Below are 10,797 nucleotides of genomic sequence, written 5' to 3' on the forward strand. Positions count from 1 at the left end.
TGATCGAGTAGAAAAACACATGTATCAACACGCACACTAGAGCATAAACAAGTATTCTCTCTATTCACTAGCTTATTTTGTAATCTCGATCATTGGCTCCACTACGTTTGTAACACCCTTTTTATCTAATATAAACGACGGTGATAGTTTTCACCGTCCGGGGGTTTTTTGTGCCGGAGATCACGATAATCATATACTCATCGACCAAAGGTTACCTTGTTGATCCTTGACCAAAAAGATTCGACCTACGATTACTTAGTTAATCATTGATTGAAGAGATTCGACCAAAGATTACCTTGATAAGTTTTGACCGAAGTAAGACTATCTTGGTTAAGGGCTTTTTCCCTCGTGATCAAACCTTTGTGTTCACCAATATTACGATTACGCACTTGTCATTATCAAGTTAGCACCTTACCTCACTTAACAGATTTGGATACTTGATCCTTAGAAAATTTTTGTCCAAAACAATTTGGCGCCCACCGTGGGGCAATTGGTGCTATAATCCATATTATTCTTGCCATTCTCAAACTTTTTCATACCCATATCACTATCAATGGCCTCTCAATCAACCTCTGCTTCATCAACCATGCCGGCTACGGTTCCTCTCTCATCAAGGACTTTGCCACCGATGCCTCCGCCAATCACGGGAACGCAACGGCCTGCTGCTGCTGGGAGCAAGACGCAACTACCAGTCTTCCAGAGCTCGAAAAACGCTGCTGCTGCCCCGGTGGTTAATACTAACAGTGATGTTTCATCTATGTTTTCGCAGGTTAAAGCATACATGGAGCAGCAGAACAAGACCAACCAGAGGATCCTTCGTGAGATAGAAGATCTCAAGAAGAACAAGAGGCCAGCAGAGGATCTCACCCCTCTGATGCCAAGGATGCTAGTTTCACCAGTCCAGAATCCGTGGTCCAGTTCTCACAAGGATCATCTATCCTTCTACAAGGGTCCATGGGTCAACCGGCTCAAGGATCCTTGCTATTTCAGCAAGGATCATCTATCCTTCAACAGAGGTCCATGGCCAACAGGCTCAAGGATTCTCGTTAGATCAGCCAAGGTCGACTAACCTCCAACAAGGATCCATGGGTCTTCAGAATCAAGGATCCTCATATTATCGGCAAGGATCAGCCATCCTTCCACAAGGATCATACGGTATCCAACCTCAAGTATCCTTCATCCCGAATCAAGGATCCTTCTTTCCGAATCAAGGATCCTCAGGCGTCCAACATCAACGATCCTACGAAGTCCATGAAGGAGACATAATCCCCATGCAGACCATAGCCTCTGGAGGACCAACTCTTATCGCAGACTCCTCTTATCCCAACTACTCATCCGAGATGCCAACCTTCACTCAGCAGAGAGGTAACTTGTACGATCCTTTACCCTTAGATGCTAACCGTGGTTTCATGCAGGATGCAGGTATCAACCAAGCTATGGCCAAGGAGCTGCAGAAGCTCAAGGATATGATATCCAGTGTTCCCGGAGTCATAAGACCAATTCCCGAGATACCTGAGGGAAGCCACAGAGTATCCTGATTCGCCCCGCCTATCTGTGATGCTGAAATCCCGAAGCGGTTCGAAACTCCGAATATGAAGACTTATGACGGGACCACTGATCCTGAAGAACATGTAGCACAGTATAGGGAAAGGATGGAGATCAATCCTATTCTGGAGAGACTCAAAGAAGTTTGCCTATGCAAGGGCTTTGGATCCACACTAACGGGAGCCGTTCTAAAATGGCTGCTAAGTCTTCCTCCTTTTTCAATTACTTCTTTCTCTCACTTAGTTAACTTATTTAACACTCAATTTTCCTGTAGTCGGAAATTTGAGAGGTTAACCAGTGATTTATATCGTGTTTTCCAACCTAGTGATGAATCCATTAGGGATTTTGTCACCAGATTCGGCAAGAAGGAAGCTCTAGAAATCCCAAATCTTGACATGACTACTGCTGTTGAAGCATTCAAGATGGGAATTCAGAAGAGCTCCCCCTTTTATGATGATTTAGTGATGACTCCATGCAGGACATTAGATGAAGTCAGAAACAGGGCATTAAGATACATCCGGTTGGAAGAAGACAGAAGGATCCATGATCGTCTTGGGGGACAACCAAAACAAGAAATCCCCGAGAAGAATAAAGGATCCTGGAACAGGAATAACAATTCGAAGCCGTATGCCAAGTTCAACAATTAGAACGTACGGGCAGTTGAAGAGGGAGATGACGATGAAGACTATCCTTGCATCTCCGATTATTATTTCTCTATGGACACTCATGGCTTGATCTGTGCCATGAAGGATTTGGGAGAAAAAGCGAGGTGGCCACGAAAGAATGAAAAGGTTGTCGGCTTCAAGGACAAATCTAAGTGGTGCGCCTTCCACGAAGACTTTGGCCATGCGACAGACGAGTGCATCGGCTTAAGGAAGGAAATTGGTTACCTCCTGAGCAAGGGCCACTTTTAAGAACTCTTGGGAAGGAAGAAATCCAAGATCCAGGATCCTGAAGACCTTCCACAGAAAGCAACACCACCACCTCCAGATGCTCATGTGATCAACTTTTCTCCAGAGACTACGAATTATTTCAAGATTCTTGTGCCATAAGAGAAGATTGCGTAGGAGAATTCGAACTGGACGACGAGAGAAGACCGCTCATCCCCACTACTCGAGTGACTGATCAGAGAATCTTTTTCAATTCAAGGATCCAGGATTCTCATCAGAACAAGCTGGATGAGGTTCGGACATATGTGGAACTTCCTTCTCCGCAGCAAAAAGACTTGCCAAAAAGATCAAGATGGATAACGGAGATCGACCAATAATGTCAACCACCTTAACAACAGACAAGAGAATCTTCTTCGATGAGGAAGACAAAATGAACATTCAGGATCCTCATCACGACGGTTTGATTATTACTTTATTTATATCTAACCATTATGTACGCAGGATCTTAGTAGACGGTGGCAGCTCGGTCAACATTATCCAACATGATGTCCTTAAGAAGATGAACATACCGGATTCAGAAATCATTCCTAGAACTTCGGTGCTAGTCGGTTTCAGTGGCGAAACCAAGAAGACACTAGGGGACATCAACCTCCCAATTTATATCGAAGGGTTAAATTCATACCAAAAATTTTGTGTTATAGATAACCTTTCCTGTTGCAATGTTATTTTAGGTAGGCCGTAGCTCCATGGGATGAAGGCTGTAGCCTCAACTTATCACCAGTGCATCAAGCTACCCACTCCTTGGGGTGTTGTAAAGATAGTAGGTGACCAAGCGGAGGCCAAGAACTATTATTCATCATCAATGAAGCCAACAGCCAAGCCAACCATAACATAGCAATTACAGCAACATCCTAGGGACGTGCTAGAAGCTCAGGAGAAAGACCTTAAAGAAGTATCAGTGGACCCCGAAGATCCAGAAATAAAGGTGTTCTTAGGATCCAGTATCCCTAGTAAGATTGAGGAGGATATAATATCCTTATTAGGGCAAAGAAGATCTACTTTTGCCTTCAAGCACTCGGACATGACAGGTATTTCAAAAGAGGTAATCACTCATAAACTCGGCCTTGATTTATCTGTTAAACCCATCCATCAGAAGCGAAGGAAATTCGCTCCTGAGAGGAACAAGATCATACAAGAAGAAGTTGAAAAACTTCTTAAGGCCGGTATGATCAGAGAGGTTCAGTATCCTCGATGGCTAGCTAATGTGGTCATTGTTTCAAAAAAGAATGGAAAGTGGAGGGTGTGTGTCGATTTCACTGATTTAAACAAGGCATGTCCCAAGGATCCTTTCCCATTACCACATATAGAATCCATGGTGGATGCAACGGCAGGACATGAAATGCTTACCTTTATGGATGCTTCCTCTGGATTTCAACAAATTCAGATGGAACCATCTGATCAAGAGGATACAGCATTCATAACTCCTACCGGCATATACTGTTATACTGCTATGTTATGACAAACTGAAAAATTTTTCTTACTTTTTCAGACACTCATCACGACTTGACTCAATTTTCGGGACGAAAATTCTTTAACATGGGAATGATGTGACAATCGTCAATTTCAGGTTAACTCCGTTAACTCCGTTAACTCAACTCCGTCAATTCAAACTTAAGATCATTGAATCTGTAACGCACACCTCATTACATTTAAACTAGGGTTTAAATGACGCTTGACACTTACTACATGTGTAGTCTTTCGGGAATTGCACCGAAACGCAAACGAGTTGACGCAAACAATTGGTGAATAAACGAAAAACGTCAAAACAATAATTATGTGATAATTATGTGTTAGACATATGTGTTACTTGATTATATTATGTATGATACTAAACAAGAAACAAGAGCTGGTTAAAATAAGCTAGAAAAGTGCAAATTAGAAGTTGAGGGACCTAGATGTAACATGTTATTATAAATAATAATATAAACCTAAACCCTAACACTCCCTCTCCCTCCCTCTAGACCGATCGGCCCCCTCCCCCCTTGTTCTTGGCTGCCGTCAATCACACACACACATATACACAAGATCTTTCAAGTTTAATCGAAGATTAAGGTGCTAGGAAGGTATAAACAACTATCCTATGTATTTTACATGATTAATTTTGAGTTTGAATGGGTTAATTATAAACCCTAAAATCTGGAAATTTCATATATTGTGTTCATATGATCTTTGTTTGATTTGATGATGTATTGATGATGATTTGATAACTAGAATTGATATTGTTACATGTTAATTGGTTGTGTCTTTGATTTTGAGATCAAACAAAACCCTAACCATGTATGTATTGTGTAATTGATATGCATGGATAGTGGTTATGGTGGCTAGAAGGTTATATGAATGGATTATGGTCTATAGATGGTTAATAGGTTGAGTTTTGTTGCAAACAGTTTCTGGACAGATTGTGTTGTTGATGTTCATTTGACTGTATCAGGGTATAAATGTGAAAATTGGTTGAGATAATTGATACTACAGTAAACTAGGTTGAGTCTAGTTTCTAAAGAATATAAATTTGCAATTTTTGGACGTATAAAAGTTAACTTTTATGATTTTACAAAAACGTTGTGCAAAGCTGAGTTGTGATACCTGCTGTTAGGTTGTTTTGTAAATATTATATCTCATGAACTACAAGGCCAAATGGGTTGATTCCACTTCTGGAAGTTAACTTGTTGAGTTAAGAACCTAACCCAATTGGTCTTGCATTTGTTGGATTTTTCATTTAACAGGAATTTCAAATAACATTCTGTTGCGCATGAATTTTACTGTTATGAGTTTGCTGTAATGTTTTGATCATTGTGAGAAATATATGTGGAATAAATATACAATAAAATATGTTCTGGAAACCTAACACATGTGTGCTCTTGTGGTGATTTTTGATGAATTAATTGATGAGTTGTGATCTGTGAATTAGAGTAATCTTTACTAGTACAATTCTGTCTCGGTAAAGTTAGCTGCTGAACTTGGTGAAAATACATGAAAAGTGCTAATTGCTAGTTAATTGTTATGTTTTGACCAAATTGCCCTTGCGGGGAATAGTTGCTAAATATGTACACTATAAATACTTGACACGTAGATAGTCATTCACAACATGTAACGTATCACAAATGTGCTTGTTAAGTCACACACGATTCACAAACAAACACGAAACGTATCTTGTGCTTAGGAATTATGTGCCGGGTCTAGAGACTCGATATTAGTTCCGATACTTAGAAAATCTCCTTGTTGTTTTAGAACGCTAGAGAGAGTTTTCTGTGACGCGCATCACTTGGTGATTTATTTTGGGAATTCTTCGCAAACAGTGAGTTTCACTTACCCCTTTAAACTGTTTTAAACGCTTTTCACTTGGGGGAGATAACATACTCCGATAAACGCATTTAAGATTTTGTTAGTAAATTATATATCACTTGTAAAGGCTAAGTGGCAAACGAAACATTTGAAGTCCTACACATCGAACCGGTTAATATTTGGAATAGCGAGTCACTGTTGAGTAGTACTACTGGGTTTGACAAACCCCACCCAACTCTAAACTCGACTGGAGGTCGAGCGGGTGTAATTTTGGCTAACACGTACCATGGTCTGGATGACCTGGTGACAAGGCACTTGATAAACAGTCAGCTTCGGTGTCGAACACTTAGTAATACTTGTTGTATAGGCTTGCTACCTATCGATATATAATTGATTTAACACTATCCGGTAACGCAAAACGCTGAACGCAAAACGCTAAACGCAAAACACTTAACGCAAACGCTAAACGCTTTATTTTATTTAAACTTGTGAACTCACCAACCTTGTGTTGACACTTTTAGTATGTTATTCTCAGGTAGCCGAGGCGGGCGCGTGGTATAGGATCATGCATGGTTTTTGAACATTCTGATATGCAAACATGTTTTAACTATTATTACTTGGGTTTTTAAGTCGTCCTGCGTGACGCAACTTTTGTCTTTGGGTTTTTACGCTTCCGCACTTAATTTCATTTAAACGTTTTTATAGTTTGATTATAACTGATGATTCCGATCCTGTTAGTTCACACCCTCTGACGGTGAAACTCCGTTAGTGGAATTTGAGGGTGTGACATATGTCGTTTGGACTAAGAAATGCAGGGGCAACATACCAAAGATTAGTCAACATGATGTTCAAGGATCAATTGGGTAAGACTATGGAGGTTTACATATATGATATGGTGGTGAAATCAAAGAAAGCTGAAGATCACCTTAGAGACCTCGATGAAGCATTCAACATCCTTGACCAATATAACATGAAATTAAATCTGTCAAAATGCCATTTTGGTGTTAAGGCTGGGAAATTTCTGGGTTATATGGTGACTAAGAGAGGAACTGAAGCAAGCCCCGAGTAGATTGAAGCCATCCTCAATTTGAAATCTCCTGCAAACACAAAGGATGTCCAAAGGCTCACAGGAAGAATAGTTGCCCTCAATAGGTTCATCTCAAGATCCTCTGAGAAGTCGATCCTTAGGAAGAATAAAAAGTTTGAGTGGACGGAAAAACATGAGGCTGCGCTTACATCCTTGAAGGATTACTTATCCTCAGCTCCAGCTCTAATGAAGCCTGTGGATGGAGAATCCTTATTCCTGTGTTTAGCTGTCTCAGGAAACGCAGTAAGCGCCGTCTTGGTAAAGGATCATGAAGGTGAACAGCATCCCGTTTACTATGTAAGTAAAAGTCTTCTAGATGCGGAAGCCAGGTATTCTCATTTAGAGAAATTAATCCTTGCACTTATTATGGCTTAAGACATTATTTTGAAACTCATCATATTATTTTGAGAACTAATTATCCTGTGAAGAATGTTCTTAGAAAACCAGAGTTATCAGGTAGAATGGCCAAGTGGGCTGTAAAATTAAGTGCATATGATATCCAATATGAGCCAAGAACACCAATCAAGTCTCAAGCACTGGCGGACTTTGTGGATGATTTCACTAAAAGAAGCTGACTTGGAGGTCCAACAACTAGAAAAGACCAAGGATCCTTGGATACTCTTCACCGATGGTGCTTCCAATGTAAGAGGAACAGGATTAGGGATCCTACTGAAATCGCCACAGGGGGACATATTACCCCAGTCCATAGCTTGTGAATTCCAAGCAACAAACAATGAATCATAGTACGAGGCTTTAATCGCAGGTTTGCAATTAGCCAAAAGCATGAGGATCAGGTATCTTCAGGTTTATGTAGATTCTTTATTGATAACTAACCACTTTAATGGCTCGTATGCTGTTAAAGGTGAGAAACTAATGAAATGTTTAGACGTTGTGAAGGAGTTATCGAAATCCTTCGAAATATTTAGTATTACACAGGTACCGGGGGAAGAAAACGCTGGGGTAGATGCCTTGGCTAACTTAGCCTCATCTCTGAAGATTCCTGAAGATTTGAAAATCCCAATAATCCACATTCTCTCGCCAGCGATAGGAGAACAGGAAGTTGGAGAGATAACAAATGATAAAGAAATCGTGCTCTGGGATCCTTCATCCTCAAATAACAAAGGATCATGGATCCATCCTATCAAGAACTACATTCAGACTGGAGAGACTTCTACCACAGAAAATCCCAAGTCCTTCAAACTCAAGGTATCCCAATATATTTTGTTAAATGATATGGTATATAGGAAATCTCTTGCAGGTCCATATCTCAGATGCATCGAGGATCCTGAAATCCAAGAGGTACTCAGAGATTTTCATGAAGGAGATTGTGGCAATCACACGGGCGGAAGAGCATTATTTTCCAGGATACTTAGAACTGGATATTTCTGGCCAACAATGAAAAAGGATGCGGTGGAGTATTCAAGGAAATGTGATGCTTGTCAAAGACATGCTAACATCCTTCATCAGCCAGTGGAGCCTTTATATCCTATATCCTCCTCATGGCCTTTCATGAAATGGGGTATGGATATTGTAGGCAAGCTACCAAAAGCACCTGGTGGAAAAGTCTTTATGCTTGCTATGACTGATTACTTTTCCAAATGGATTGAGGCGGAAGCATTTGTACAAGTCCGAGAAAGGGAAGTAATATCTTTTATTAAACGAAATATTATAACTAGATTTGGTATTCTTGCTGAAATTGTTTGTGACAATGGTTCCCAGTTTATCGGGAATAGAACCACTAACTTTTGTGACAGTTGGGGAATCAAAATGATTACTTCCACTCCGGTTCATCCTCAAGCCAATGGCCAAGCAGAGTCTAGCAACAAGATCATCATCAACAATCTAAAGAAGAAGCTAGGATCCAAGAAGGGAAAATGGGCTGAAGAATTTCCTTATATTCTTTGGGCAGACAGGACCACACCTAAAAATGCAACAGGCCAAACACCCTTCTCATTGGTGTTTGGATCAGAAGCAATAATTCCCACAGAAATGGTGGTTCCTACAGCAAGAACGAGCATCCGTGATCCTGAAGCCAATAAAGAAATCCTTCTTGAAGACTTGGATACTATAGAAGAACTCAGAGACCTAGCCAAGATCAGGATGGCAGCATATCAACAAAGGGTAGCTGGGGCATACAACAAAAATATCAGAATCATGAGATTTCAAGAAGGAGATCTAGTATTAAGGAAAGCCTTCCAAAACACAACAAATCCGGCTAATGGGAAGCCAGCGCCCAAATGGGAAGGACCTAATCAAATTGAGTTGGAAGCAGGAAAGGGGGCAAATAATTTGCTCACAATGGAAGGCAACAGGTTACCAAAAGCATGGAATGCCATCCACTTCAAGAAATATTTTTTCTGATTAGGATCCACTATCCTGAGATGATATTTTATCCTAAAAAGGATCTAGGATCCTTAAATCGGTAACATCTTTCTGATCAATTATTCTTTTTGAATTATTACTGTTAATTTAAGGATAATATATACTTAACACTTTATTTTTTCCAAGTATTGAATAACCATGCAGGATTATAATGATTCATTTGATGTTCAAGAGGTTGGCCACATCTCCTTTGCATTTGAGATATTATCTTATTTCCCTTGGCCTAGCCCACATTTGGATATGACCCCCGATGGTCATATCCCCTACGGTTTAAAGGTTTTCACCTTTCTCACGATCGCCAGTTGCGCACGCTATCCGATGTGTAGTCCGGGGCAGCGGGACCAGTACACTTTTTGTGGCTGACAATTTCATTGTTTCCGGCTATATGGAGGATCCTACGATTTATGGTAGACGTACCATACCACCGGTTTATAACGTTTTCACGTTATCTCACGTTTGGGCTAAATCCCGGTTTGGGCGAGTCTCCAGTTAACATCCGTATTTGGGCTTGTCCCCAGTTTGGGCTTGTCCCCAGTTGCACGGGCTTGTCCCCAGATTACACGGGCTTGTCCCCAGATTACACAGGCTTGTCCCTAGTTACATGGGCTTGTCCCCAGTTGCACGGGCTTGTCCCCAGTATATTATTTGGGCTTGTCCCCAGCATAATGGATTTGATCCCAGTTAACATTGTGAATTATATGCAACAGATTAACTAAGTTTTTGTGAAGATCAAAAATCTAAGGATCCAGGATCCTAAAGCTATTCCTTCAAAGATAACTGAGATTTCAACACTTCTGGTAACTTAGGTCTATCTTGGTCTTCTGGTATGATATCTGCTAATTAACTTATCTATAATATTTGTTGCAATAGTTTTGGATCTATCAGTTCAAAAGGATTATTCCTTTTAAATTATTCTAATACTAAAAATTTTGCCTATCTTAAGGAGACTTTATCCAAAAATTTGTCCTCTGAGGAAATTCTATGGTATAAATTTTATCAACTATTTAAGGATATTCTTTCATAATATTTTTTCCTTAAGGACATTCTATCCTAAACGATTTTCATAAGGATCTTTTATCCTAACAATCTTTTGCTTAAAATTATTTGTCAAAGTGTTGGTGCATAATGTCAGTAGTTCAGTATTTAGTGTTTTGTATGTGTCTGTAATCGTGTTAGATTGTTTGTTTTGGTTTTAGATATAATGTCACACAAGTTCGCCTGGGATGTAGGCGAACTTGTAGACAAGCGAAGTTGTCGAGGATTATATAACCTCAGCTTCGGCTTGTTTTGTTTAAAGTTTTGGAAGTCAAAACGTGTTTTTGTGATTTGAGATCACGTGTTGAAGAGTTGCAATACAACGTGTTTATTAGTATTGTAACGTGTGTTTGTGTATCGTCTCAACGTATTATATATCTTACGCTCGTATCGTATTACGTGGGGATTCCGCACCCTCGTGTTACGAGATATTCCTGTTTAGATCCGGCTGGGAACCTACACAAAGTCTCAACAATGTTAAGATTATATCTAACAAAATTTTTGTAAATAAATAAC

Source organism: Bidens hawaiensis, unplaced genomic scaffold (assembly GCF_021521415.1).
Source record: "Bidens hawaiensis isolate Kalapana, Puna unplaced genomic scaffold, B.hawaiensis_p1.1 tig00010126_1, whole genome shotgun sequence".
Lineage (NCBI taxonomy): Eukaryota > Viridiplantae > Streptophyta > Magnoliopsida > Asterales > Asteraceae > Bidens > Bidens hawaiensis.